This window comes from Ranitomeya imitator, chromosome 6 (genome assembly GCF_032444005.1).
Source record: "Ranitomeya imitator isolate aRanImi1 chromosome 6, aRanImi1.pri, whole genome shotgun sequence".
In the NCBI taxonomy this organism is placed as follows: Eukaryota; Metazoa; Chordata; class Amphibia; order Anura; family Dendrobatidae; genus Ranitomeya; species Ranitomeya imitator.
This window is the reverse complement of record NC_091287.1, coordinates 266,119,546-266,147,087: the sequence shown is the minus strand read 5'-3', so window position 1 is coordinate 266,147,087 and position 27,542 is coordinate 266,119,546. Positions and strand designations below refer to the sequence as shown.

Below are 27,542 nucleotides of genomic sequence, written 5' to 3'. Positions count from 1 at the left end.
AATGAGCTTTAGCTATTATTTATAATGGAGATATAGTAAAAAATATTCATGGGTTGTTACAATAACTTCACTGGAGACAGGCATGTCTGTTTATTATTACCAACCATTTGAACTTTGAAAAGAACAGGTATTCCAATAATGAAAGAGCATCACAGGGAGCTAATCTCTGCAAAGCACATCAGGGGACTGACAGTGTAACTTCTCATTTCAATCACATTAGCGTAAATAAGATTTGACATTCTTTTTAAATGTACTGATTGCAGAAAATGTAGCCCTTGAAGGTAACAACTTTTTTGTCACTTTTTTCTGATATGAATAAAAAGCTTTCCTGTTGGTATCAATTAGATCTACTGGCCATAAAACCACAAACTGTAATTATAATGAAGCTCCACATGCATGCAGCTTCACATCATTTTTCACTAAATAATTTCTCATGAGCTGTTTAATTAAGATTTGATGTAGCTGCCAACCAGCACAGAACAATTGACCCAAATGTAAGCTGCCACTGTTGAGTCAACTTGTACATTGGTATCTCCATGTCATTTACAATACTTACAATTGATGTTTGGCAAATGAAACTGTTGTGTTTTTTCATCATTAGTGGCATATATCTAAAGTGTTGAGTCAGCAATTACTGAATATTCCAATATGGTGAAAAGACATAAATCCATCAAGTTAAACCTCTAATCATACATGTAGATCCATAGAAAGGCAAAACTGCATGAGGCAGATTCTAGGGGTAAAAGTACCTTCACAACTCCAGATTCGGCAATCAGGGTAGTTAACTGGATCAACATTTAATTACAGAAACTAGTACCCCATGCCCTCTTTGAACTGGTTTATTGATTTGACTATCTCAATATTGTGTAGCATTAAAGTCTATAGTTTCACTGGTCAACCAGAAGAATCACCATCTGCAAAGCCTTTTTATAAGACTTGAGATTGAAGACCCCAATTGATATTCTATGAGTATAAATTGTTCTCTAAAGCTTTAGAGTTTTTTCTGTTTATTGCTGAAATCTAACATATATTAGAAAAACGTTAAAAATATGTGATTTTAAGCAATTATGATGCAAAGTCTAAAGTGATCTAATAAATCTTTTTCCTTTCTCTCCCATGCTTAAATTACCAAACGAGCTTGACTTTTTTCTTACTGTTGACTTCCAAAGTTGACTTTCCTAAAGTCTTGTTGTGTAGAATCATAAAAATACCCCTAAAATAATTGACTAGAAAATTATATCTTTAAAATTTGCAGTTACTTAAAGGACCCCTGTAAAAGTCTTCACCTAGTTTTTTTTTTACTGTAAGGGATAAAAAAGCCTTCAAGCAAAAAATATCCCAAGTATTTTTGTACTAAATTTCTGTAGATGTGTAGTTTTTCCTGGGATCCTTTCTAATTGATGTATAGTATGTAAGGAGGCAATTTTGTGATGCTCGTTTTCAATATAATTCCTGTACATGTTTAATTGTATATGCATTTGAGGGAATTTAATCTTTTGTATATGCAGGTTTATGTGTCAAAAGATGCTTGGCATAGAGATTTGTCTGGCACTGGTGGTCCACAATTGCTTTAGTAGCTCACCTGAGCAAATATGGCATCCTTCACAATATCTGAACAATTAGCACTTGCAAAGTCACCCCATAAACTTGATATCTATAAACTGTTTTCTGTGCCTCTTTAGCAGTTTTAGCACAAACTTGCGGAAGTTTGCCTTGCAATTAAAGGTTTTGTTGCGTTATCATGAAATTGATATAATTGAATATAGCTATAATGTAGCAAATAAAATTGATCAATGTGTCACTTTCTTCAAACATTGCTAAATTCTATTTTGTATCTATTTAATTTGATTAATAACTATTTAATTCTTTTCCACAGCTGAGCACTTGTGTCTTCGCATTAGAATAAAACTTCTGGCAACAACCAGGCCAGTAAGGTGATGGCACATTGTAAGTTTGTGCCTTCTCTAAGCTCTGTGGCCTCCGATGCCTGGTCATGGCCAAAAATACTGCAAGAGTGCAGACACCAGATCCAGTATGTGAAAAGAAGAGGCTTAGTGGACTTCATGGTTGACAGCAGACATCAGATGCAGCATGGCTATTTGTCTTTGTGTTTACATGCTACATTTATTATGCTCTGGAGATACCAAAGAACATAATACAGAACATTTCATTAGTTGAAATTAAAACTAGATACAAATTGAATTTTCTTCCAATATCTGCATGATTTGGCAAATTCGAGTAAAATCACAAACGCTTATTTCTAATTAGACCCCATCTCCAATTTCTAACCCCAACCCTTTAACCCCTTCATGACCCAGGGTATTTTCATTTTTTCGTTTTCGTTTTTCACTCCCCTCCTTCCCAGAGCCATAACTTTTTTATTTTTCTGTCAATATGGCCATGTGAGGGCTTATTTTTGCGGGAGAAGCTGTATTTTTGAACAACATCATTGGTTTTAGCATGTCATGTACTAGAAAATGGTAAAAAATTCCAAGTGCAGTGAAATTGCAAAATAAGTGCAATCCCACACTAGTTTTTTCTTTGGCTTTTTTGCTAGGTTCACTAAATGCTAAAACTGACCTACCGTTATGATTCTCCAGGTCAGTACAAGTTCATAGACACCAAACATATCTAGGTTATTTTTTATCTAAGTGGTTAAAAAAAATCCAAACTTTGCTAAAAAAAAAAAAATGCGCCATTTTCTGATACCCATAGCGTCTCCATTTTTCGTGATCTGGGGTCAGGTGAGGCTTATTTTTTGCGTGCCGAGCTGACATTTTAAATGTTATAATTTTGGTGCAGATATAATTGCCCTTTATTACATTTTAATGCAATGTTGGTGGTGACCAGAAAACCTTAATTTTGGCTTTTCAATTTTTTTTCTCGCTACGCCGTTTAGCGATCAGGTTCATCCTATTTTTTCATTGATATATCGGGTGATTCTGAACGCGGCAATACCAAATATTTGTATGTTTGATTTCCTTTTGATTGTTTTATTTTAAATGGGGCTAAAGGGGGGTGATTTAAACTTCTATATTTTTTTCATTCTTTTCATATTTTTTAAAACTTTTTTTACTTTTGCCATTCTTCAATAGCCTCCATGTGAGGCTAGAAGCTGGCATAGCCTGATCGACTCTGCTACATAGAATTGTCCCGTCCCTCTCCGAGCCATAACTTTTTTATTTTTCCAGCAATATGGCCATATGAGGGCTTAATTTTTTGCATGACAAGCTGTATTTTTGAACAACATCATTGGTTTTAGCATGTCATGTACAAGAAAACGGTAAAAAATACCAAGTGCAGTGAAATTGCAAAAAAAGTGCAATCCCACACTTGTTTTTTGTTTGGCTTTTTTGCTAGGTTCACTAAATGCTAAAACTAACCTGCCATTATGATTCTCCAGGTCATTACGAGTTCATAGACACCAAACATGTCTAGGTTATTTTTTATCTAAGTCATGAAAAAAACTAAAAACGTTGCTAAAAAAAAAATTTGCGCCATTTTCTGATACCCGTATCGTCTCCATTTTTTGTGATCTGGGGTCAGGTGAGGGCTTATTTTTTGAGCACCGAGCTGATGTTTTCAATGATACCATTTTGGTGCAGTTAGGCTCTTTTGATCGCCCCTTATTGGCATTTTAATGCAATGTCGTGGTGACTAAAAAAAAACGTAATTCTGGCATTTCAATTTTTTTCTCACTACGCTGTTTAGCGATCAGGTTCACCCTATTTTTTTATTGATATATTGGGCGATTCTGGATGTGGTGATACCAAATATGTGTATGTTTGAATTCTTTTTTATTGTTTTATTTTGAATAGGACAAAAGGGGGGTGATTTAAACTTTTACATTTTTGTCATTCTTTTGCGATTTTTTTAAACTTTTTTTTACTTTTGTCATGCTTCAATAGCCTCCATGGGAGGCTAGAAGCTGACATAGCCTGATCGGCTCTGCTACATAGAAGTGATGCTCAGATCGCTGCTAAGTAGCAGAATTACTGCATTGCTATGAGCGCCGACCACAGGGTGGTGCTCATAGCAATCCGGCATCAACAACCACAGAGGTCTCAAGGAGACCTCTGGTTGTTATGCCGGTGCATCGCTGACCCCCGATCACGTGACGGAGGTCAGCGATGCGCTGTTTTCCGTCACAATGGCCAGAAGTGGTAGTCAAATGCCACTGTCAGCGTTTGACAGTGGCATTTAACTAGTTAATAGCAGCGGGTGAATCGTGATTTCACCTGCCACTATTGCGGGCACATGTCAGCAGTTCAAAACAGCTCACAGGTCCCGGTTTTGATGCAGGCTCACCGTTGGAGCCCTGCATCAAAGCATGGGATCTGACATCGGACGTACTCTCCCGTCCGAGGTCAGAAAGGGGTTAAACCTATCTCTAACTCTAATATCTAATCCTAAAACTAATCCTCTCCAAGATGGAAAAAAACTTTATTTCTTGTAATGCATGATTTTTTATTTTAAAAAGATGTTTTTTCCTTATTTTGCAAAGCTCTCACATCACTCATCACTCCATTTACAAAATCCTAAGTGAGAGGAGAGGTAGTGGACTGTGGGTGATGACAGATGGTTTCCTCCGGTTACCCAGCTGTCATTTCTTTCATAAGCGAATTACAGCTTCTCCCTGTACTCCGGCTGTAAGATAAGATGTAAGATTCCAGTACTGCTTAGTTCAGAATATTATTCTTTAGATACAACCATTATTATAATATGATATAAAATATATTAAATAATCAATTAATCAATAAAACATTCTATATAAGTGAAAAGAGGTCTGCTAAGAGAGAAATAATATTGAGTTAAAGATGGATAATAATCCAAAAATTATCAATAGATTCCTGATAGGGAAGAGGCAACGTGTACCTCAATATATTGTTCTCCCAGTAAAAGCAAAAATATGTAATAGAACAGTAATAGCATCAATAATAATATTATAACGTAAACCTGCATATAATGAATAGCACAGCATTCAAATGCAGATAAATATCTGACCATTTGATCTATAATTGCTTAAGGCAATAATATTTTAATGGGCAACCATAAATAGATCATATATTTGAACAAATATCAATAGACATTACATGTCTAAAATATATTTTTCAGATTAAGTGCTCTAATTAAAGGGACACTACTACTCCTGTCATCAAGAGGCAAGCAGGTCTCCAGACGTCAAGTGTACTTTTTAGATTCTGACAAGTGTGCAATGCTTGCTAATCGCACATATATCCAAGAAGTTATTAGTAGTGATAGATGAGCACTAAGATGCTCGGGTGCTCGTTGCTCAGGTCGAGCAAATAGGAATACTTGTGTACTCGACCCGAACAGCGAGCCCAATGTAAGTCTATGGGAAACCTGAGCATTTTTGCTGCGATCCCCCGGGAGTTCTTTTAGGGTCTAAAAATGTCAGAAATCGATAAGAAAAGTGATAAAATGACACAAGTACATCATGGGGAAGACCCTTGAGAGCATTTTTGATGCCTAGGTCACAGCTGTGACGAATGTTGTCAGAGTTTGATGCCACTTTTACATGTGCACACGAAAACATACACAAACGAAACCAAAATGGATTTTCCTGGGAAATATGTTAAGGAACATCTTTTCCACGGTGCTAATTTGTATTTATGGCAAAATAAAGCCCCCCACCAAAAAAAGTACCTCCACCACTTGGGCTATGTTCACATGTAGCGTCTTTGATGTGTTTTTCAACTTTACTATTGCTTTCAACCAATACAAATGCATTTGATGGGTAATGTCATTGTAACATTTACCAACCTCAGCTGGCCATGTGGTGTGTGAAACCTCATCAGAAACATCTTGTTTCATTTATGAAGACGGGACTCTAAAAGTCACAAATCCTACTTTTATATGGGCATCAGGCGGCATTAATATTCTTAACCCCCATGGTTGGTTTGCATGTTAAAGGGAACCTGTCACCCCCAAAATTGATGGTGAGGTAAGCTCACCGTCATCAGGGGCTTATCTACAGCATTCTGTAATGCTGTAGATAAGCCCCCAATGTAACCTGAAAGAGGAGAAAAAGAGAATAGATTATACTCACCCAGGGGCGGTCCCGCTGCAGTCCAGTCAAATGGGTGTCTCAGGTCAGCTCTGGCGCCTCCTATCTTCATTCCATGACGTCCTCTTCTGGTCTACACGTCGCGGCTGAGGCGCAGGCGTACTTTGTCTGCCCTATTGAGGGCAGAGCAAAGTACTACAGTGCGCAGGCGCCAGGCCTCTCTGACCTTTCCAGCGCCTGCGCACTGCAGTACTTTGCTCTGCCCTCAACAGGGCAGACAAAGTACGCCTGCGCCGGAGCTGCGGCATGAAGACCAGAAGAGGACGTCATGGAATGAAGATGGGAGGCACTGTTCCGGACCTGAGACACCCATAGGAGCAGGACCGCCCCTGGGTGAGTATAATCTAACCTTTTTTTCTCCTCTTTCAGGTAACATTGGCAGCTTATCTACAGCATTACAAAATGCTGCAGATAAGCCCCTGATGATGGTGAGCTTACCTCACCATCAATTTTGGGAATGACAGGTTCCCTTTAACCCCTTCCCGACCTGTGACACAGCGTATGTATCATGAAAGTCGGTGCCAATCCGACCTGTGACGCATATGCTGTGTCACAGAATGATCGCGTCCCTGCAGATCCGGTGAAAGGGTTAACTCCCATTTCACCCGATCTGCAGGGACAGGGGGAGTGGTAGTTTAGCCCAGGGGGGGTGGCTTCACCCCCCCGTGGCTACGATCGCTCTGATTGGCTGTTGAAAGTGAAACTGCCAATCAGAGCGATTTGTAATATTTCACCTATGATAACTGGTGAAATATTACAATCCAGCCATGGCCGATGCTGCAATATCATCGGCCATGGCTGGAAACATTGATGTGCCCCCACCCCACCGATCGCCCCCCCAGCCCTCTGATCTGGCCTTTACAATGCTCCGCTCCCCTCCGTCCTCCTGTCCGCTCCCCCCCCGTGCTCTTGTCCGCTCACCCCCGTGCTCCAGTCCCACCCCCGTGCTCCAACCACCCCCCTGCACTCCTATCCACCCCCCCTGCAGTCCGATCCACCCCCCCTGCAGTCCGATCCACCCCCCGATGCTCCAATGCACCCCCCGTGCTCCGATCCACCCCCCGTGCTCCGATTTACCCCCCCATGCTCCGATCCCCCCCGTGCTCCCCCCCACCCCATCATACTTACCGAGCCTCCCGTGGTCCGTCCGTCTTCTTTCCTGGGCGCCGCCATCTTCCAAAATGGCGGGCGCATGCACAGTGCGCCCGCCGAATCTGCCGGCCGGCAGATTCGTTTCAAGTGCATTTTGATCACTGTGATAAAACCTATCGCAGTGACCAAATAAAAAAATACTGAATGACCCCCCCCCTTTTTCACCCCCATAGGTAGGGACAATAATAAAATAAAGATTTTTTTTTTTCTTCCACTAAGGTTGGGGTAAGAACAAGGGTTAGGGTTAGGGGTAGGGTTAGGGGTAGGGTTAGGGGTAGGGGTAGGGTTAGGGGTAGGGTTAGGGGTAAGGTTAGGGGTAGGGTTAGGGGTAGGGTTAGGGGTAGTGTTAGGGTTAGGGTTTCGGTATGTGCACACGTATTCTGGTCCTCTGCGGATTTTTCCGCTGCGGATTTGATAAATCCGCAGTGCTAAACCACTGCGGATTTATGGCAGATTTACCGCGGTTTTTCTGCGCATTTCACTGCAGTTTTACAACTGCGATTTTCTATTGGAGCAGTTGTAAAACCGCTGTGGAATCCGCAGAAAGAAGTGACATGCTGCGGAATGTAAACCGCTGCGTTTCTGTGCAGTTTTTCTGCAGCATGTGTACAGCGATTTTTGTTTTCCATAGGTTTACATTGAACTGTAAACTCAAGGGAAACTGCTGCGGATCCGGAGCGTTTTCCACAGCGTGTGCACATACCTTTAGAATTAGGCCATGTGCACACGGTGCGGATTTGGCTGCGGATCCACAGCAGTGTTCCATCAGGCTTACAGTACCAAGTATACCTATGGAAAACCAAATCCGCTGTGCCCATGGTGCGGAAAATACCATGCGGAAACGCTGCGTTGTATTTTCAGCAGCATGTCAATTCTTTGTGCGGATTCCGCAGCGTTTTACACCTGTTCCTCAATAGGAATTCGCAGGTGAAATCCGCACAAAAAACACTGGAAATCCACGGTAAATCCGCAGGTAAAATGCAGTGCCTTTTACCCGCGGATTTTTCAAAAATGATGCTGAAAAATCTCACACGAATCCGCAACGTGGGCACATAGCCTTATGGTTAGGGTTGGAATTAGGGTTGTGGTTAGGGTTAGGGGTGTGTTGGGGTTAGGGTTGTGGTTAGGGGTGTGTTGCGGTTAGGGTTGTGATTAGGGTTATGGCTGCAGTTGGGATTAGGGTTAGGGGTGTGGGGGGGTTAGTGTTGGAGTTAGAATTGAGGGGTTTCCACTGTTTAGGCACATCAGGGGTCTCCAAACGCAACATGGCGCCACCATTGATTCCAGCCAATCTTGTATTCAAAAAGTCAAATGGTGCTCCCTCACTTCCAAGCCCCGAGGTGTGCCCAAACAGTGGTTTACCCCCACATATGGGGTACCAGCATACTCAGGACAAACTGCACAACAATTATTGGGGTCCAATTTCTCCTGTTACCCTTGTGAAAATAAAAAATTTTTGCTAAAACATCATTTTTGAGGAAAGAAAAATGATTTTTTATTTTCACGGCTCTGCGTTGTAAACGTCTGTGAAGCACTTGGGGGTTCAAAGTGCTCACCACATATCTAGATAAGTTCATTGGGGGGTCTAGTTTCTAAAATGGGGTCACTTGTGGGGGGTTTCTACTGTTTAGGCACACCAGGGGCTCTGCAAACGCAACGTGAAACCCGCAGACCATTCCATCAAAGTCTGCATTTCAAAACGTCACTACTTCACTTCCGAGCCCCGGCATGTGCCCAAACAGTAGTTTACCCCCACATATGGGGTATCACCATACTCAGGAGAAACTGGACAACAAATATTGGGGTCAAATTTCTCCTGTTACCCTTGGGAAAATTAAAAAATTCTGGGCTAAATAATTATTTTTGAGGAAATAAAACATATTTATTATTTTCACGGCTCTGCGTTATAAACTTCTGTGAAGCACTTGGGGGTTCAAAGTGCTCACCACACATCTAGATAAGTTCCTTTCGGGGTCTAGTTTCCAAAATGGGGTCACTTGTGGGGGGTTTCTACTGTTTAGCCACATCAAGGGCTCTGCAAATGCAACGTGACGCCCGCAGAGCATTCCATCAAAGTCTGCATTTCAAAACGTCACTACTTCACTTCCGAGCCCCGCCATGTGCCCAAACAGTAGTTTACCCCCACATATGGGGTATCACCGTACTCAGGAGAAACTGGACAACAACTTTTGGTGTCAAATATCTCCTGTTACCCTTGGGAAAATAAAAAATTTTAGGTTAAAATATCATTTTTGAGAAAATAATTTTTAATTTTATTTTCATGGCTCTGCGTTATAAACTTCTGTGAAGCACTTGTGGGTTCAAAGTCCTCACCACACATCTAGATAAGTTCCTTTGGGGGTCTAGTTTCCAAAATGGGGTCATTTGTGGGGGATCTCCAATGTTTAGGCACACAAGGGCTCTCCAAACGTGACATGGTGTCCGCTAATGATTGGAGCTAATTTCCCATTTAAAAAGCCAAATGGCGTGCCTTCCCTTCCGAGCCCTGCCGTGCGCCCAAACAGTGGTTTACCCCCACATATGGGGTATCAGCGTACTCAGGACAAACTGGACAACAACATTTGGGGTCCAATTTTTCCTAATACCCTTGGCAAAATAGGAAATTCCAGGCTAAAATATCATTTTTGAGGAAAGAAAAGTTATTTTTTATTTTCATGGCTCTGCTTTATAAACTTCTGTGAAGCAGCTGGGGGTTTAAAGTGCTCAATATGCATCTAGATAAGTTCCTTGGGGGGTCTAGTTTCCAAAATGGGGTCACTTGTGGGGGAGCTCTAATGTTTAGGCACACAGGGGCTCTCCAAACGCGACATGGTGTCCGCTAACAATTGGAACTAATTTTCCATTCAAAAAGTCAAATGGCGCGCCTTCCCTTCCGAGCCCTGCCGTGTGCCCAAACAGTGGTTTACCCCCACATATGAGGTATCGGCGTACTCCGGAGAAATTGCCCAACAAATTTTATGATCCAATTTATCCTATTGCCCATGTGAAAATGAAAAAATTGAGGCGAAAAGAAATTTTTTGTGAAAAAAAAGTACTTTTTCATTTTTACAGATCAATTTGTGAAGCACCTGAGGGTTTAAAGTGCTCACTAGGCATCTAGATAAGTTCCTTGGGGGGTCTAGTTTCCAAAATGGGGTCACTTGTGGGGGAGCTCCAATGTTTAGGCACACAGGGGCTCTCCAAACGCGACATGGTGTCCGCTAACGATGGAGATAATTTTTCATTCAAAAAGTCAAATGGCGCTCCTTCCCTTCCGAGCCTTACCATGTGCCCAAACAGTGGTTTACCCCCACATGTGAGGTATCAGTGTACTCAGGAGAAATTGCCGAACAAATTTTAGGATCCATTTTATCCTGTTGCCCATGTGAAAATGAAAAAAATGAGGCTAAAAGAATTTTTTTGTGAAAAAAAAGTACTTTTTCATTTTTACGGATCAATTTGTGAAGCACCTGGGGGATCAAAGTGCTTACTATGCATCTATATAAGTTCCTTGGGGTGTCTAGTTTCCAAAATGGGGTCATTTGTGGGGGTGCTCCAATTTTTAGGCACACGGGGGCTCTCCAAACGTGACATGGTGTCCGCTAAAGAGTGGAGCCAATTTTTCATTCAAAAAGTCAAATGGCGCTCCTTCCCTTCCAAGCCCTGCCGTGCGCCCAAACAGTGGTTTACCCCCACATATGAGGTATCAGCGTACTCAGGACAAATTGGACAACAAATTTCGTGGTTCAGCTTCTCCTTTTACCATTGGGAAAATAAAAAAATTGTTGTTAAAAGATAATTTTTGTGACTAAAAAGTTAAATGTTCATTTTTTCCTTCCATGTTGCTTCTGCTGCTGTGAAGCACCTGAAGGGTTAATAAACTTCTTGAATGTGTTTTTGAGTACCTTGAGGGGTGCAGTTTTTAAAATAGTGTCACTTTTGGGTATTTTCAGCCATATAGACCCCTCAAACTGACTTAAAATGTGAGGTGGTCCCTAAAAAAAATGGTTTTGTAAATTTCGTTGTAAAAATGAGAAATCGCTGGTCAAATTTTAACCCTTATAACTTCCTAGCAAAAAAAATTTTGTGTCCAAAATTGTGCTGATGTAAAGTATACATGTGGGAAATTTTATTTATTAACTATTTTGCGTCACATAACTCTCTGGTTTAACAGAATAAAAATTCAAATTGTGAAAATTGCGAAATTTTCTAAATTTTCGCCAAATTTCCGTTTTTATCACAAATAAACGCATAATTTATTGACCTAAATTTACCAGTAACTTGAAGCCCAATATGTCACGAAAAAACAATCTCAGAACCGCTAGGATCCGTTGAAGCGTTCCTGAGTTATTACCTCATAAAGGGACACTGGTCAGAATTGCAAAAAAACGGCTAGGTCATTAAGGTCAAAATAGGTTGGGTCATGAAGGGGTTAATGACCAGGCCAATTTTTACAATGCTGACCACTAGGGTTGAGCGAAACGGGTCGGCAATTTTCAGAAGTCGCCAACTTTTGGCAAAGTTGGGTTTCATGAAACCCGACCCGACCCCTGTGTGGGGTCGGCCATGAAGTCGGCGATCTTCTGAATCTGGAATCGGAATTCCGATACCGATTCCCGATATATTTATATCGGGAATTGGTATCGGAATTCAGATTTAAGTGTAAAATAAAGAATTAAAATAAAAAATATCGCTATACTTACCCTCTGACGCGCCCTGGTACTAACCGGGAACCTTCCTTCCTTCGAATCACCCCTTCCAGGACCTTGCGGTGACATCGCGGTGACGTCGCGGCTTGTGATTGGTCGCGCGGCCGCCCATGTGACCGCTCTCGCGACCAATCACAAACCGCGACATCACCGCGACGTCACCGAAGGTCCTGGAAGGGCTGATTCTTAGGAAGGAAGGCTGCCGGAAAGAAGCAGGGCGCGTCCGAGGGTGAGTATATACCTAATAGGAATATACTCACCCTCGGACGCGCCCTGCTTCTTTCCGGCAGCCTTCCTTCCTAAGAATCAGCCCTTCCAGGACCTTCGGTGACGTCGCGGTGACATCGCGGCTCGTGATTGGTCGCGCGAGCGGTCACATGGGCGGCCGCGCGACCAATCACAAGCCCCGACGTCACCGCGACGTCACCGCAAGGTCCTGGAAGGGGTGATTCGAAGGAAGTAAGGTCCCCGGTTAGTACCAGGGCGCGTCAGAGGGTAAGTATAGCGATATTTTTTATTTTAATTCTTTATTTTACACTTAAATATGGATCCCAGGGCCTGAAGGAGAGTTTCCGCTCCTTCAGACCCTGGGAACCATTGGAAACCCAATGCACTGCATTGGGTTTTGCGTTTCGGCCGACCCCGACTTTTTTATAGGATCGGCCGAATTCACTCGACCCGACTTTTGAAAAAGTCGGATTTCGTGAAACACGACCCGATCCTATAAAAGTAAAGGTCGCTCAACCCTACTGACCACTGTCATTTTATGAGGTAATAACTCTGGAAAGCTTGAACGGTTCCTGGTGATTCTGACATTGTTTTCTTGTGACATATTGTGCTTCATGATAGTGATAAAATTTCTTTGATATGACTTGGGTTTGTTTGTGAAAAACAGAAATTTGGCAAAAATTTTGAAAATTTCACAATTTTAAAAATTTAAATTTTCATGCCCATAAATCAAACAGATGTGTCACACAAAACACTTAATTCATGACATTTCTCACACATCAACTTTACATCAGCACAATTTTGGAACCAATTTTTTTTGTTAGGAAGTTATTAGGGTTAAAATTTGACCAGCAATTTCTCATTTTTACAACACTATTTTTTTAGGGACCACATCACATTTGAAGTCACTTTAAGGGGTCTATATGATAGAAAATACCCACAAGTGTCACCATTCTAAAATCTGCACCCCTCTACTTGCGCAAAACCACATTAAAGAGTTTATTAACCCTTCAGATTCTTCACAGGAATTTTTGGAATGTTTAAAAAAATGAACATTTAACTTTTTTTCACAAAAAATTTATTTCAGATCCAATTTGCTTTATTTTACCAATGGTAAGAGGAGAAATTGGACCCCAAAAGTTGTTGTACAGTTCTTTCTGAGTACCCTGATACCCGATGTGTGGGATAATCCACTGTTTAGGTTCATTGCAGAGCTCGGAAGGGAAGGAGCGCCATTTGACTTTTCAATGCAAAATTGGCTGGAATTGAGATCATATCACGCCATGTCGCGTTTGGAGAGCTTCTGATGTGACTAAACAATGGAAACCCCCCACAAGTGACCCCATTTTGGAAAGTACGACCCCTGAAGGAACTTATCTAGATGTGTAATGAGCACTTTGAACCCCCAAGTGCTTCACAGAAGTATATAATAAAGAGCTGTAAAAATAAAAAATCATATTTGCTTCACAAAATTTACAATTTCATCCCCAATTTTTAATTTTCCCAAGGGTAACAGGAGAAATTGGACCCCAAAATTTGTTGTGCAATTTGTCCTGAGTTTGCTGATACTGCATATGTGGAAGTAAACCACTGTTTCGGTGCATGGAAGAGATCGGAAGGGAAGGAGCACCATTTGAGTTTTTCAACACGGAATTGTCTGGAATTGACATCAGACGCCATGTCATGTTTGGAGAGCCCCTGATGTGCCCAAACAATGGAAACTCCTCACATGTGACCCCATTTTGGAAGCTCGACCACCAAAGGAACCTATCTAGATGTGTGCTGAGCATTTTGATCCCCAATTGTATCACAGAAATATAATGTAGAGCAGTAAAAATAAGAAGGTAATTTTTTCCACAAAAATGATTTTTTTGCCCCTAATTTTTATTTTTCCAAGGGTATCTGGAGAAATTGGACCCCAAAAGTTGTTGTGCAATTTGTTCTAAGTACACTGATACCCATATGTGGGGGAGAAACACCGTTTGGGTGCATGGCAGAGCTCAGAAGGGAAGGAGCGCCGTTTTGGAATGCAGACTTTGATGGTATAATCTGCGGGCATCATGTTGCATTTGCAGAGCCCTTGATGTACCTAAACAGTGGAAAACACCCACAAGTGTCCCATATTGGAAACTAGACCCCTACGGAACTTATCTAGATGTGTTGTGATAACTTTGAACCATAAAATGTTTCACTAAAAATTATAATGCAGAGCTGTGAAAATACTGTAAAAAATCCACATTTTTCCTCAAAAATGAATTTTTTCCCCTAATTTTGTATTTTAACAAACCAACAGGAGAAATTGGACCCCAAAAGTTGTTGTGCAATTTTTCCTGATACCCCTTATATGGGAGAAAACTACTGTTTGGGCACACATTGGGGCTCAGAAAGGAAGTAGTGACGTTTTGGGATGCAGACTTTGATGGAAAGGTCTGCGGGCGTCATGTTGTGTTTGCAGAGCCACTGATTTGCCTACACAGTAGAAACTCCCTGCAAGTGACATAATTTTGGAAACTAGACCCCCAAAGGAACTTATCTAGATGTGTTGTGAGAACTTTAAACCCCCAAGTATTTCACTAAAGTTTATAATGCAGAGCTGTGAAAAAAAAATCATTTTTTCCCCACAAAAATGATTTTTTTAGCCCCAAATTTTTATTTTCACAAGGGTAACAGGAGAAATTGGACAGAAAATGTTGTCCAATTTGTCTTGAGTACACGGATACCCCATATGTAGAGGTAAACCACTGTTTGGGCACACGGCAGAGCTCGGAAGGGAAGGAGCACCGATTGACTTTCGCAATGCAGAATTGGCTGGAATTGAGATTGGATGCCATGTTGCACTTGGAAAGCACCCGACGTGCCTAAGCAGTGGAAACCCCCCCAATTCTAACTCAAACCCTAACCCCAACACACCCATAACCTTAATCCAAACCCTAGCTATAACCCTAACCACACCCTTAACCCACACACCCGTAACCCTAATCACAACCCTAACCACAACCCTACGCCCAACAGACCTCTAACCCCAACACACCCCTAACCCTAATTCTAACCCAAACCACACCCCTAACCCTGACACACCCCTAAACCTAATCCCAACCCTAACCCTAATCCCAACCATAAACGTAATTCAAACCCTAACCATAATCCAAACCCTAACCCTAACTTTGGCCCCAACCCTAACCCTAACTTTAGCCCCAACCCGTACCCTATCTTTAGACCCAACCCTAAACCCTAACGTTAGCCCCAACTATCACCCTAACTTTAGCCCTAACCCTAATAGGAAAATGGAAATAAATATTTTTTTTATTTTATTACTTTTGCCCAACTAAGGAGGTAATAAAGGGGGGGTTTGATTTACTATTTATAGCTGGTTTTTATGCTTGGCAGCTGTCACATGCTAAAAAATGCTTTTTATTGCAAAAAATAGTTTTTGCATCACCACATTTTGAGAGCTATAATTTTTCCATATTTTGGCCCACAGAGTTATGTGAGGTCTTGTTTTTTGTAGGACAAGTTGATGTTTTTATTGATACCATTTTTGGGCACATGACATTTTTTGAGGCAGAATGAACAAAAACCAGCAATTCATGAATTTCTTTTGGGTGGAGCGTTTATACTGTTCTGCGTGTGGTAAAATTGATAAGGCAGTTTTATTCTTCGAGTCAGTATGATTACAGTGATACCTCATTTATATCATTTTTCTATGTTTTAGCGCTTTTATACAATAAAAACTATTTTATATAAAAAATAATTGTTTTTGCATCGCTTTATCCTGAGAGCTAGAACTTTTTACTTTTTCGCTGATGATGCTGTATTACGAGCTGTTTTTTGTGGGTCAAGATGACGTTTTCAGCGGTACTATGTTTATATCCATCCATTTTGATTGCATGTTATTCCACTTTTTTTGGTGGTATGATGATAAAGCATTGTTTTTTGCCTCTTTTTTTTACGGTCTTCACTGAAGGGTTAACTAGTGGGACAGTTTTAGGCTATGTGCACACATTGCAGTTTTGCTGTGGATCCACTGCGGATTAGACAAGGCGGATCTCCAGCTGTTTTCCATGCGTTGTACAGTACCATGTAAACGTATGGAAAACAAAATCCGCAGTGCACATGCTGTGGAAAAAAAACGCACAGAAACGCAGCGGTGTTTTTTCCGCAGCATGTCAATTCTTTGTGCGGATTTCACAGCGGTTTACACCTGTTCCTCAATAGGAATCCGCAGGTGTAAAGTCGCAGGTGGAATTTGCACAAAAACCGCACAAAAAATGCAGTAAATCTGCTGGTAATTCACAATGTGGTTTACCTGCCAGTTTAGCAAAAACAGTGAAGAAAAATCCGCAAAGCGTGCACATAGCATTATAGGTCGGGTTGACGCGACAATATTAAATATGTGTACTTTTATTGTTTTTTTTTATTTACATAAAGAAATGTATTTATATAAAGAATATATTTTTTCTTCATTTAGGAAATTAAACTTTTTTACATTGTCCCAGGGTGGGACATCACTATATAAAGTCAGATCGCTGATCTGAAACTTTGCACAGCACTGTGTCAGATCAGCGATCTGACAGGCAGATAAGGAGGCTTCTCAGGTCCTGCTGTCAGCAGGCACTGAGTAGCCACCTCTCTACAGGACCTATAAGGACCCCATGGCCATCTGGGATCTGGAGTCTGCAAGTAGGGAGAACCTCAGAACAACGCGATCACTTCGCATTGTTCTAAGGGTAGGAGGGAAGCACGCGGGGAGCCCCATCACTGCGCGCTGCTTCTCTATATAACTGGAATGCTGCAATCTTTTTTGATCACAGTGTTTTGGGGGTTAAAGTGCTGGGAGCGGTCCGTGACTACTCCTGGCACTTAGTTCCAGGTGTCAGAATCAGCTGACACCTGACCCCGCTTGGCCGCACACCACCTGTATGTGCGGCTGATCGGCTTTGAAGTACTATCCCGTCCATGGTCATAATGACCGAGCCCACATTAATGGGATAGTACGTCGGATGTCAGAATGGGGTTAAAGGGCCATTATTAAACAGTGGATCTTGTTTGCTGATATTGCTTGTGCATTGAGTGGCTGTGCTTCCAAAAATTAGAATACACCCCAATAACCCTTTCAAGAGACATACAGGAGGGCCTCCTGAAAAAATTTTCCCACTATAAGAAAATGGGTATTCCATGGTGTTTGCCTATGCATTGAACGCAAGGCCTGCCCTGGCCCAAAGTTACATGCACCCTTATAAGCTTTTGAGCCCACATACTTGATGGCCACAGTAAAACCTAGTTCATGTTATTCATTTGGTACTGCCATACAGGTTGCCTATACATTGAATGCAAGGCCTGCTCTGCCCCAAAGTTACATGCACCCCTATAAGCTTTTGAGCCCACATACTGGATGGCCACAGGAAAACCTAGTTCAGGGGTGTCAAACTGCATTCCTCGTGGGCTGCAAACCATGCGTGTTTTCAAGTTTTCCTTAGCTTTGCACAAGGTGCTGTAATCATTATGTGTTTAGGTGATTAAATTATCACCTGTGCAGTACAAGGAAATCCTGAAAACATGACCTGTTTGCAGCCCTTGAGGAATGCAGTTTGACACCCCTGACCTAGTTCACATTATTCATTTGGTATTGCCACACTGGCTGCCTATGCATTGAATACAAGGTCTGACCTGCCCCAAAGTTACATGCACCCCAATAAGCCTTTGAGTCCATGTCATGGATGGCCGCATGAAAGCAAAGTTCACATTATTATAATTTTTTGAAGTCACATAAAGATTGCCCATGAAGTGAATACAAGGCCTGCCCCAAATTTGCACTCACTCTTATCACCCAAGGAAGAAATGTGGAGGATGGCCTCTGAAAAATGTTTTCCCATTTTAAAGGAGCTGGTCTCTTCTACTTGTAATGTCCATACACTAAGTGTATTGCTTGACAAACATTTAACCCTGGGAGGGAAACATCAATATAGTGTGTAAACTTTTTGGGGTACCAACATCATAAACACCCTTGAAAACAATAATGTGCTTTCCAACACAGTTGCTGCTGGGAAGGTGCAGGTATTTTGCAGAAAAATGGCAGATGAGTCGTTGGATGAAGTGATAAGGAAAATGGGCATGCTGATGGCAGGAATGGGAATGAACATGATTATTAACAGCGGGGACTATGGGAGGTATGAGATCCAGGATCCAGCCTACAATGATTAGTCGTTTACCAACCCACAATTAACAGAATGTGCTTGATGCCCATCAGAGGATCGTTGTAAGAGATGCGTGTCTGAAGCTTGGCATAAAATATGCCCTTGAGAAATAGGTTGCCAAAGACGCAGGTGTCCGTGTAAAGGGTAAAGTGCAAGATGCTGGTGAGATACTTAATTTAGAAATCATTTAGAGTGCACCGGCTGTAACTATCAACACACCCGTGCCACAAGGTTCTTCAACTTCACCCATACATCTTAGAAAAAATATCCAAATGTCACATTCTAAAAAAATTTTTTCTGATATTACAAACACTGTTAAAGGAATGCCAATAAACGTAGTTAACCATGACCCTGGGAAACAACAGATTTCCTATTGACAAGATAGGGACAATGGTGGTATTAATGACAACTTTGCACTTTCCAACATCCCCACCAAGAAGATAAAGATTACAGCTTCAAACAATGTGCAAAAAAGGCCGTGAATGTCTTGGAAATCTTTCTCTCTTGTGTATGCTTTACCTCTTACTAAAGTGGTACAGAATGATGCATACACAGCTTCCATGTCTACTCAGCACGAGACACCTTTATTGCACACAAAGGCTCTAACCAACGTGTCATGGACACTTGTCACAAAGGAGGCCAAATCATCAGTAGGGCCCACTGCAAAAAAAGTCTGTCTTTAGCCCTTTAGAAGGCCAAAAAATTACAATTTTTGATTTGTATCAAAGAGTCACAGAGGAAGATAGCGTGGAGCATTTCTGTGCATGCGGTGCCTTGAAGCGCAACTGGTTGCAGAGTTGTGTTTGTAAGAAAGGAATATGCAGTTTGTGTCTACAAAAATACAACAACAGATATACCTTGATGAACAACCAATGAAATGCAATCTTCCTTTGAACAGTAGTGTGAACAGCCCATACGTCTAAGATTAAGTAACACCATATCAAAGAAGGAAGGTGAATCTAGAAGAATCACAACCTCCTCCTCCTTCAGTGTTGCTTAATATCCTACAGCTGAAGTTGCTCTTGATACTATCTTAAAATCACTCTTTAAATCCTCAGGGTAATCATCATTCATCCAACCAACCAACCACCTGCATTTCAGATTAAGCTCTGATGACAGCAACACAACTTGGAGACAGTAATAAGAGAGATTCACAATTCTCATATGGGCACAGAGAAAACTTAAAAAAAAAAAACTTCAGTTTTCTATTTGGTTTTAGTTTAGCGCTGATGATCAACAGCAGGTAGTTTATGTTTGAAGGAGTCTGCCATCAAACATTGGACAATTTTTCTGTTCCCAGCATTATAGTACAGTTCACCTTCGTTGTGGACCAGTTGCGTTATTGCATCATGAATTTCAGTTTTCCCTTGGCTCTAGTATTGTGATACAGCAGAATTATGGTTCTACAGTTCTGTCAAGGGAGGCTTAATAAATCGTTTACATTGCTTTAATAATCTGTCTCAACTTAAAAGATAAGCTTTGTTGCTATGTAGTTTTAATATCTGGATTCCTACAAATGGATCTGAAGACCTTCATGCTCCTTTAAATGGGGGGTGAATTAATAAGTGTCCACTGACTGTTTCTTCAAAAAATAAATTTTTCAGCCTAATTAATGTTTCACACAGTTCAGATGTAATCTTGAAATGATAAATCATAGGCAAGAGTTATTGCCCTGCGGCTGAAGCATTTTGTGACATCTGTGACCTCAAGACAGAGAAATGCTGAAGGGAAATTGATCATGGTAATGGTGATCTAAATACAGAGGTGTGTACAGAGGAATGCTGGGAGAACACCGATTGTGGTTTTCTTTCAACTTCAGCTACTTTTACGTTTTTTTATGTAATGCTGGTAATTAAAATAAAGTTACTCTTGTGTTGGCAGGGTACAGTGCCATACCACAACTATCTATTTGCTCTTCCTGTCCAACCCTATAATTTTTTATAAATTGATATTTATTTCTACTCCTCATTGGGAGGGGGGTAGGCACAACCTACCCCCCTCCGCCCAACCCCAACCTACCCCAACCTGCCACCCTTGGGGAAGTCTGATCACAATCTTATACTATTGTCACCAGTCTACCAACCTGTTGTTAGTAAACAGCCTGCTACCATTAAAACAGATAGAATGTGGAGTCCAACAAATGAGCAGGCTCTGCAGGATTGCTTTCATCTTACAGACTGGGATGTGTTGCTTGGGACAATGGACGAGTATACAAATGTTAATGAAGTGGTTGGTAGAGTGACTGACTACATTAACTTCTGCACTGATATGTTGGTGCCGGCTAAAAAGATTAGGTGTTTTGCAAATAACAAGCCATGGATAACAAAGGAATTGAAGCATTTGCTCAACAGGAAAAAAAGGCATTTAAACTAGGTGACAAAGAGAAAATTAAAATGATACAGCATGAATTGAAGCATAAAATAAAGGAGGCCCAGGAAGCCTTCAGAATTAAACTTGAAAATAAACTGTCCCACAATAATACCAGGGAGGTTTGGTCAGGAATGAAATTACTAACTGGGCTTAAGGTGAGGCCTGAACATGATGGAGGAAAACTGGACAATGCTAATGAGATGAATGAGTATTTCAATAGATTTAGCAGTACATGTGCACTGCCAACTGATAGTGGATGGGAATTGGGTGCAAATTCTGCAACATCGATATTGGAGGATGAGCAGACTAATTTTATAGTATCCAAAAATGATATGAGGAGGCAGTTTAAGTCACTTAACATAGGTAAAGCTGCAGGACCTGATAGACTCAGTCCACGTGTCCTTAAAGTGTGTGCAGACCAGCTGTGTACTGTCTTTACACGCCTATTTAATGGAAGTATACAAACACAGAGGGTACCTGTGTTATGGAAAACTTCCTGTGTGGTGCCGGTACCCAAGACTTCTTCTCCTGCAACCCTAAATGACTATCATCCTGTAGCCTTAACATCTCACGCTATGAAGGCCTTGGAAAGATTAGTGTTTGCTCACTTAAGACCAAGGGTCAATGCTTTTATCGATCCCCTTCAGTTTGCCTACCGACATAGATTGGGGGTGGACGATACTATTCTTTCTCTGTTACATAGTGTACATTCATTTCTGGAGACTGACGGAACCACGGTGCGAGCGATGTTCTTCGATTTCTCGAGTGCATTTAACTCCCTGCAGCCACTTTTACTACACAAAAAGATGACTGATATGAAGGTTGAGGAGGGGATGAGAAATTGGATAACTGACTACCTATCAGATCGGCCACAGTTTGTACAGATGGGAGCAGTGGTGTCAAGCAGATTATTGAGTATTGTAGGTGCCCCCCAGGGAACTGTGTTTGCGCCCTTTCTTTTCACTCTGTATACTTCAGACTTTCAGTATAAATCTGAACTTTGCCACCTTCAAAAATTTTCGGATGACTGTGGTTGTGGGATGCATTAGGGGAGATCAGGGGGATGAGGAATACAGAAGGGTGGTGTCGAATTTTGTGGATTGGTGCAATGGTAACTCTCTACAACTAAATGTTAAGAAAACTAAGGAGATGGTGGCCAAATATAGCAGGATAAAGATGGAATGCTTACCGATCACTATTGCTGGTCAGGAGGTAGAGCAGGTGGAGAGTTACAAATATTTGGGGGTCCATTTGGATAGCAAACTGGACTGGAGATGCCACTCAGAGACTGTCTACAAGAAGGGGATGAGCAGATTGTATTTCCTAAGGAAACTGAGGTCTTTTAATATGTGCAGCAAAATGTTAGAAATGCTCTACCAATCTGTAGTGGCAAGTGCCATCTTTTTTGCAATCACATGCTGGGGTAGTAGTGTGCGGGCCTCTGATGCTAATAAACTGAATAAGATTATTAAGAAGGCAAGTTCTGCTGTGGGCTGTAATCTGGACTCTTTTGGGGAGGTAGTGGAGAAAAGGACTCTGAAAAAGTGTATGGCAATTATGAACAATAATGCACATCCACTATATGAGCTATTCATGAGACAGAAGAGCACCTTCAGCAACCGGCTAATACTTCTGAGGTGTAAGAAGGAAAAATATAGGAAATTGTTTGTGCCAACTGCCATGGGAATGTACAACAATAACATTAGGGTTAAACCACCAAGGTGAGTGTCTACCTATTTCTCTACATTTCAGTTCACTCGTTGTGTATGTCCTATTCTAATGTATAATGCATAATGTTCTTCTGTCAACTCCACTGTCATGTCAACTATGTAATTCTTTTATGATTTTTATGATTTAAGTTGTGCTCCTGTGATACTATAATTTCCCACGGGATCAATAAAGTGTATCGCATCGTATCGTATCGTAATCGTAAGAAACGATAAGTGAACTATGCTGAGACCACAAACACTGTTGTGAGTTCTGTTTTTGGGCTCCCTCTGGTGGTTACTGATGGTACTGGGTGATTTGTGTTCTGCTGTCTCTGGTGTCCACCTGTTCTATTAGGATTTGGGAGTTTCCTATTTAACCGGGCTTTCTGGTCATTTCCCCGCCGGCTATCAAGGTTATCAGAGTGTTCTGTTACCTCAGCTTCTGGCTTCAGTAATCCTCAGGACAAGCTAAGTTTTGATTTTCTTGTTCCACGTTTTGCTTTATTTTTGTCTTGTCCAGCTTGCATATAATTGTCTCTTTGCTGCTGGTTGCTTTAGTGGGCTGTAATTGCTCCTCATGTTCCATGAGTTGGAACATGAGTTCAAGTAATTACAGGATGGTTTTTTGAAGGGTTTTTTGCTGACCGCGCAGTTTACTTTTGTATCCTCTGCTATCTAGTTTTAGCGGGCCTCATTTTGCTGAATCTGTTTTCATACTGTGTATGTGCCTTCCTCTCATTTCACCGTCATTATATGTGGGGGGCTGCTATTTCTGTGGGGTATTTCTCTGGAGGCAAGAGAGGTCTGTGTTTCTTCTAATAGGGGAAGTTAGATCTTCGGCTGGTGCGAGACGTCTAGGATCAACGTAGGCACGTTCCCCGGCTATTGTCATTTGTGTGTTCAGGTTTAGTGTCGCGGTCAGCTCAGGTTCCATCACCCTAGAGCTTGTTGGTGCTTGTCCTTTTGTGATTCCCTGCCATTGGAATCATGACAGTATAGCCGGCCAAAATGTTTGGGCTGAAGTAGGAGGAAAAGTAGTCTGAGGAAGTTTTTTTTTTTTTTTTTTTTCTCTCCTCTGAGGTTGCTGCCTAGCCTTAATTGCAGCCAGGCTGATTTTTTTTTTTCCTCCTCTTAATCCTTGAATGGCTCTGACCTTAGCTGTTTATCATGGACGTCCAGAGTTTAGCTTCCAGCTTGAATAATCTTGCTGCTAAGGTTCAAAATATACAAGATTTTGTTGTACATGCTCCTATGTCTGAACCTAGAATTCCTATTCCAGAGTTCTTTGCTGGAGATAGATCTAGTTTTCTGAATTTTAGGAACAATTGCAAGCTGTTCCTTTCTTTGAAATCTCACTCTTCTGGAGACCCTGCTCAGCAGGTTAAGATTATTATATCTTTCCTGCGGGGTGACCCTCAAAATTGGGCATTTGCATTGGCACCAGGGGATCCTGCGTTGCTTAACGTGGATGCGTTTTTTCTGGCATTGGGTTTGCTCTATGAGGAACCTAACCAGAAGATTCAGGCTGAAAAAGCTTTATTAGCTCTCTCTCAGGGGCAAGATGAAGCAGAAATATATTGTCAAAAATTTCGGAAATGGTCAGTGCTTACTCAGTGGAATGAGTGCGCCCTGGCTGCAAAGTTCAGAGATGGCCTTTCTGAGGCCATTAAAGATCTTATGGTGGAGTTCCCTGCGCCTACGGGTCTGAATGAGTCTATGACTATGGCTATTCAGATTGATCGGCGTTTACGGGAGCGCAAACCTGTGCACCATTTGGCGGTGTCTTCTGAACAGGCACTTGAGACAATGCAATGTGATAGAGTTCAGTCTAGAAGTGAACGGCAAAACTATAGGCGGAAAAATGGGTTGTGCTTTTATTGTGGTGATTCAGCTCATGTTATATCAGCATGCTCTAAACGTACAAAAAGGTTGATAAGTCTGTTGCCATTAGTACGTTACAGTCTAAGTTCATTCTGTCTGTGACTCTGATTTGCTCATTATCATCCATTTCCGTCGATGCCTATGTAGATTAAGGCGCTGCCCTGAGTCTTATGGATTGGTCATTTGCCAAGCGATGTGGGTTTAGTCTTGAGCCTCTGGAAGTCCCTATTCCTTTGAAGGGAATTGACTCTACACCTTTAGCTATGAATAAACCTCAGTACTGGACACAAGTGACCATGCGTATGACTCCCGTTCATCAGGAGGTGATTCGCTTCCTGGTATTGTATAATTTACATGATGTTCTAGTACTTGGTCTGCCATGGTTACAAACTCATAATCCAGTCCTTGACTGGAAAACAATGTCTGTGTTAAGCTGGGGATGTCAGGGGGTTCATGATGATGCACCTCCGATTTCTATCGCTTCATCTACTCCTTCTGAGGTTCCTGTATTTTTGTCTGATTATCGGGATGTTTTTGAGGAGCCTAAGCTCAGTTCGCTTCCTCCTCACAGGGATTGCGATTGTGCTATAGATTTAATTCCTGGTAGTAAATTTCCTAAAGGTCATTTGTTCAATCTGTCAGTGCCAGAGCACACTGCTATGCGGGATTATGTTAAGGAGTCCTTGGAAAAGGGACATATCCGTCCATCTTCGTCCCCTTTGGGAGCAGGTTTTTTTTTCGTGGCCAAAAAGATGGGTCCTTGAGGCCTTGTATAGATTATCGTCTTTTGAATAAGATTACCGTAAAATATCAGTATCCTTTGCCTTTGTTGACTGATTTGTTTGCTCGCATTAAGGGGGCTAAATGGTTCACTAAGATTGATCTTCGGGGTGCGTATAATCTTATACGAATAAAGCAAGGTGATGAGTGGAAAACCGCATTTAATACGCCTGAGGGCCATTTTGAGTATTTGGTAATGCCTTTCTGACTTTCTAATGCTCCGTCAGTCTTCCAGTCCTTTATGCACGATATTTTCCGTGAATATCTGGATAAATTTATGATTGTGTATTTGGATGATATTTTGTTTTTTTCTGATGACTGGGAGTCTCATGTTCAGCAGGTCAGGAAGGTGTTTCAGGTCCTGCGGGCTAATTCCTTGTTTGTAAAGGGCCCAAAGTGTCTCTTTGGAGTCCAGAAGATTTCTTTCTTGGGGTATATTTTTTCCCCTTCTACTATTGAGATGGATCCCGTCAAGGTTCGGGCTATTTGTGACTGGACGCAGCCTGCATCTCTTAAGAGTCTGCAGAAGTTCTTAGGCTTTGCTAATTTCTATCGTCGTTTTATAACTAATTTTTCTAGTGTTGTTAAGCCTTTGACGGATTTGAATAAGAAGGGTGCTGATGTTGCTGATTGGTCTCCTGCGGCTGTGGAGGCCTTTCGGGAACTTAAATGCCGGTTTTCTTCTGCTCCTGTGTTGCGTCAGCCTGATGTTTTGCTTCCTTTCCAAGTTGAGGTTGATGCTTCCGAGATTGGAGCGGGGGCGGTTTTGTCACAGAGAAGCTCCGATTGCTCGGTGATGAAGCCATGTGCGTTCTTTTCTAGAAAATTTTTGCCCGCTGAGCGGAATTATGATGTGGGTAATCGGGAACTTTTGGCCATGAAGTGGGCATTTGAGGAGTGGCGTCATTGGCTGGAGGGTGCTAGACATCGTGTGGTGGTCTTGACTGATCACAAAAATCTGATTTACCTTCAGTCTGCCAGGCGTCTGAATCCTAGACAGGCTCGTTGGTCACTGTTTTTCTCTCGTTTCAATTTTGTGGTTTCATACCTGCCAGGTTCAAAGAATGTGAAGGCGGATGCTCTTTCTAGGAGTTTTGTGCCTGACTCCCCTGGAAATTCTGAGCCCACTGGTATCCTTAGGGATGGGGTGATTTTGTCAGCCGTCTTCCCAGACTTGCGACGTGCTTTGCAGGAGTTTCAGGCGGGTAAACCTGATCGTTGTCCGCCGGAGAGACTGTTTGTTCCGGATAGTTGGACCAGTAGAGTCATCTCCGAGGTCCATTCTTCTGCGTTGGCAGGTCATCCTGGAATATTTGGTACTAGAGACTTGGTGGCCAGGTCTTTTTGGTGGCCTTCCTTGTCGAGGGATGTGCGTTCTTTTGTGCAGTCTTGTGAGGTTTGTGCTCGGGCTAAGCCTTGCTGTTCTCGAGCCAGTGGATTGTTGTCACCTTTGCCTATCCCGAAGAGGCCTTGGACGCACATTTCCATGGACTTTATTTCGGATCTCCCTGTCTCTCAAAAAATGTCTGTCATCTGGGTTGTGTGTGACCGCTTTTCTAAAATGGTTCATCTTGTACCCTTGCCTAAGTTGCCTTCCTCCTCTGAGTTGGTCCCTCTGTTTTTCCAGAACGTGGTTCGTTTGCATGGGATTCCGGAGAACATCGTTTCTGACAGGGGATCCCAGTTTGTGTCTAGATTTTGGCGGACGTTCTGTGCTAAGATGGGCATTGATTTGTCCTTTTCGTCTGCATTCCATCCTCAGACGAATGGCCAGACGGAGCGAACTAATCAGACCTTGGAAACTTATTTGAGGTGTTTTGTTTCTGCTGATCAGGATGACTGGGTTACCTTTTTGCCGCTGGCCGAGTTTGCCCTTAATAATCGGGCTAGTTCTGCTACCTTGGTTTCTCCTTTCTTTTGTAATTCGGGGTTTCATCCTCGTTTTTCCTCTGGTCAGGTGGAGCCTTCTGATTATCCTGGAGTGGACATGGTGGTGGATGGGTTGCATCGGATTTGGAGTCATGTGGTGGACAATTTGAAGTTGTCCCAGGAGAAGGCTCAGCAGTTTGCTAATCGCCGTCGCCGCGTGGGTCCTCGACTTCGTGTTGGGGACTTGGTGTGGTTGTCTTCTCGTTTTGTTCCTATGAAGGTCTCTTCTCCTAAGTTCAAGCCTCGGTTCATCGGTCCTTATAGGATGTTGGAAATTCTTAACCCTGTGTCATTTCGTTTGGATCTCTCCGGCATCGTTTGCTATTCATAATGTGTTCCATCGGTCGTTGTTGCGGAGGTATGAGGTACCTGTTGTTCCTTCGCTTGAGCCTCCTGCTCCGGTGCTGGTGGAGGGAGAATTGGAGTATGTTGTGGAGAATATCTTGGATTCTCGTGTTTCCAGACGGAAACACCAATATTTGGTCAAGTGGAAGGGTTATGG

At 42.0% G+C, this 27,542-nt stretch overlaps 1 pseudogene; it reads left to right on the top strand.

The window, feature by feature from the left end:
* LOC138643360 (polymerase delta-interacting protein 3-like) overlaps positions 1–19,512 on the top strand; it is a 31,118-nt pseudogene extending 11,606 nt beyond the window's left edge.
* The last annotated feature ends 8,030 nt before the right edge of the window (positions 19,513–27,542 follow it).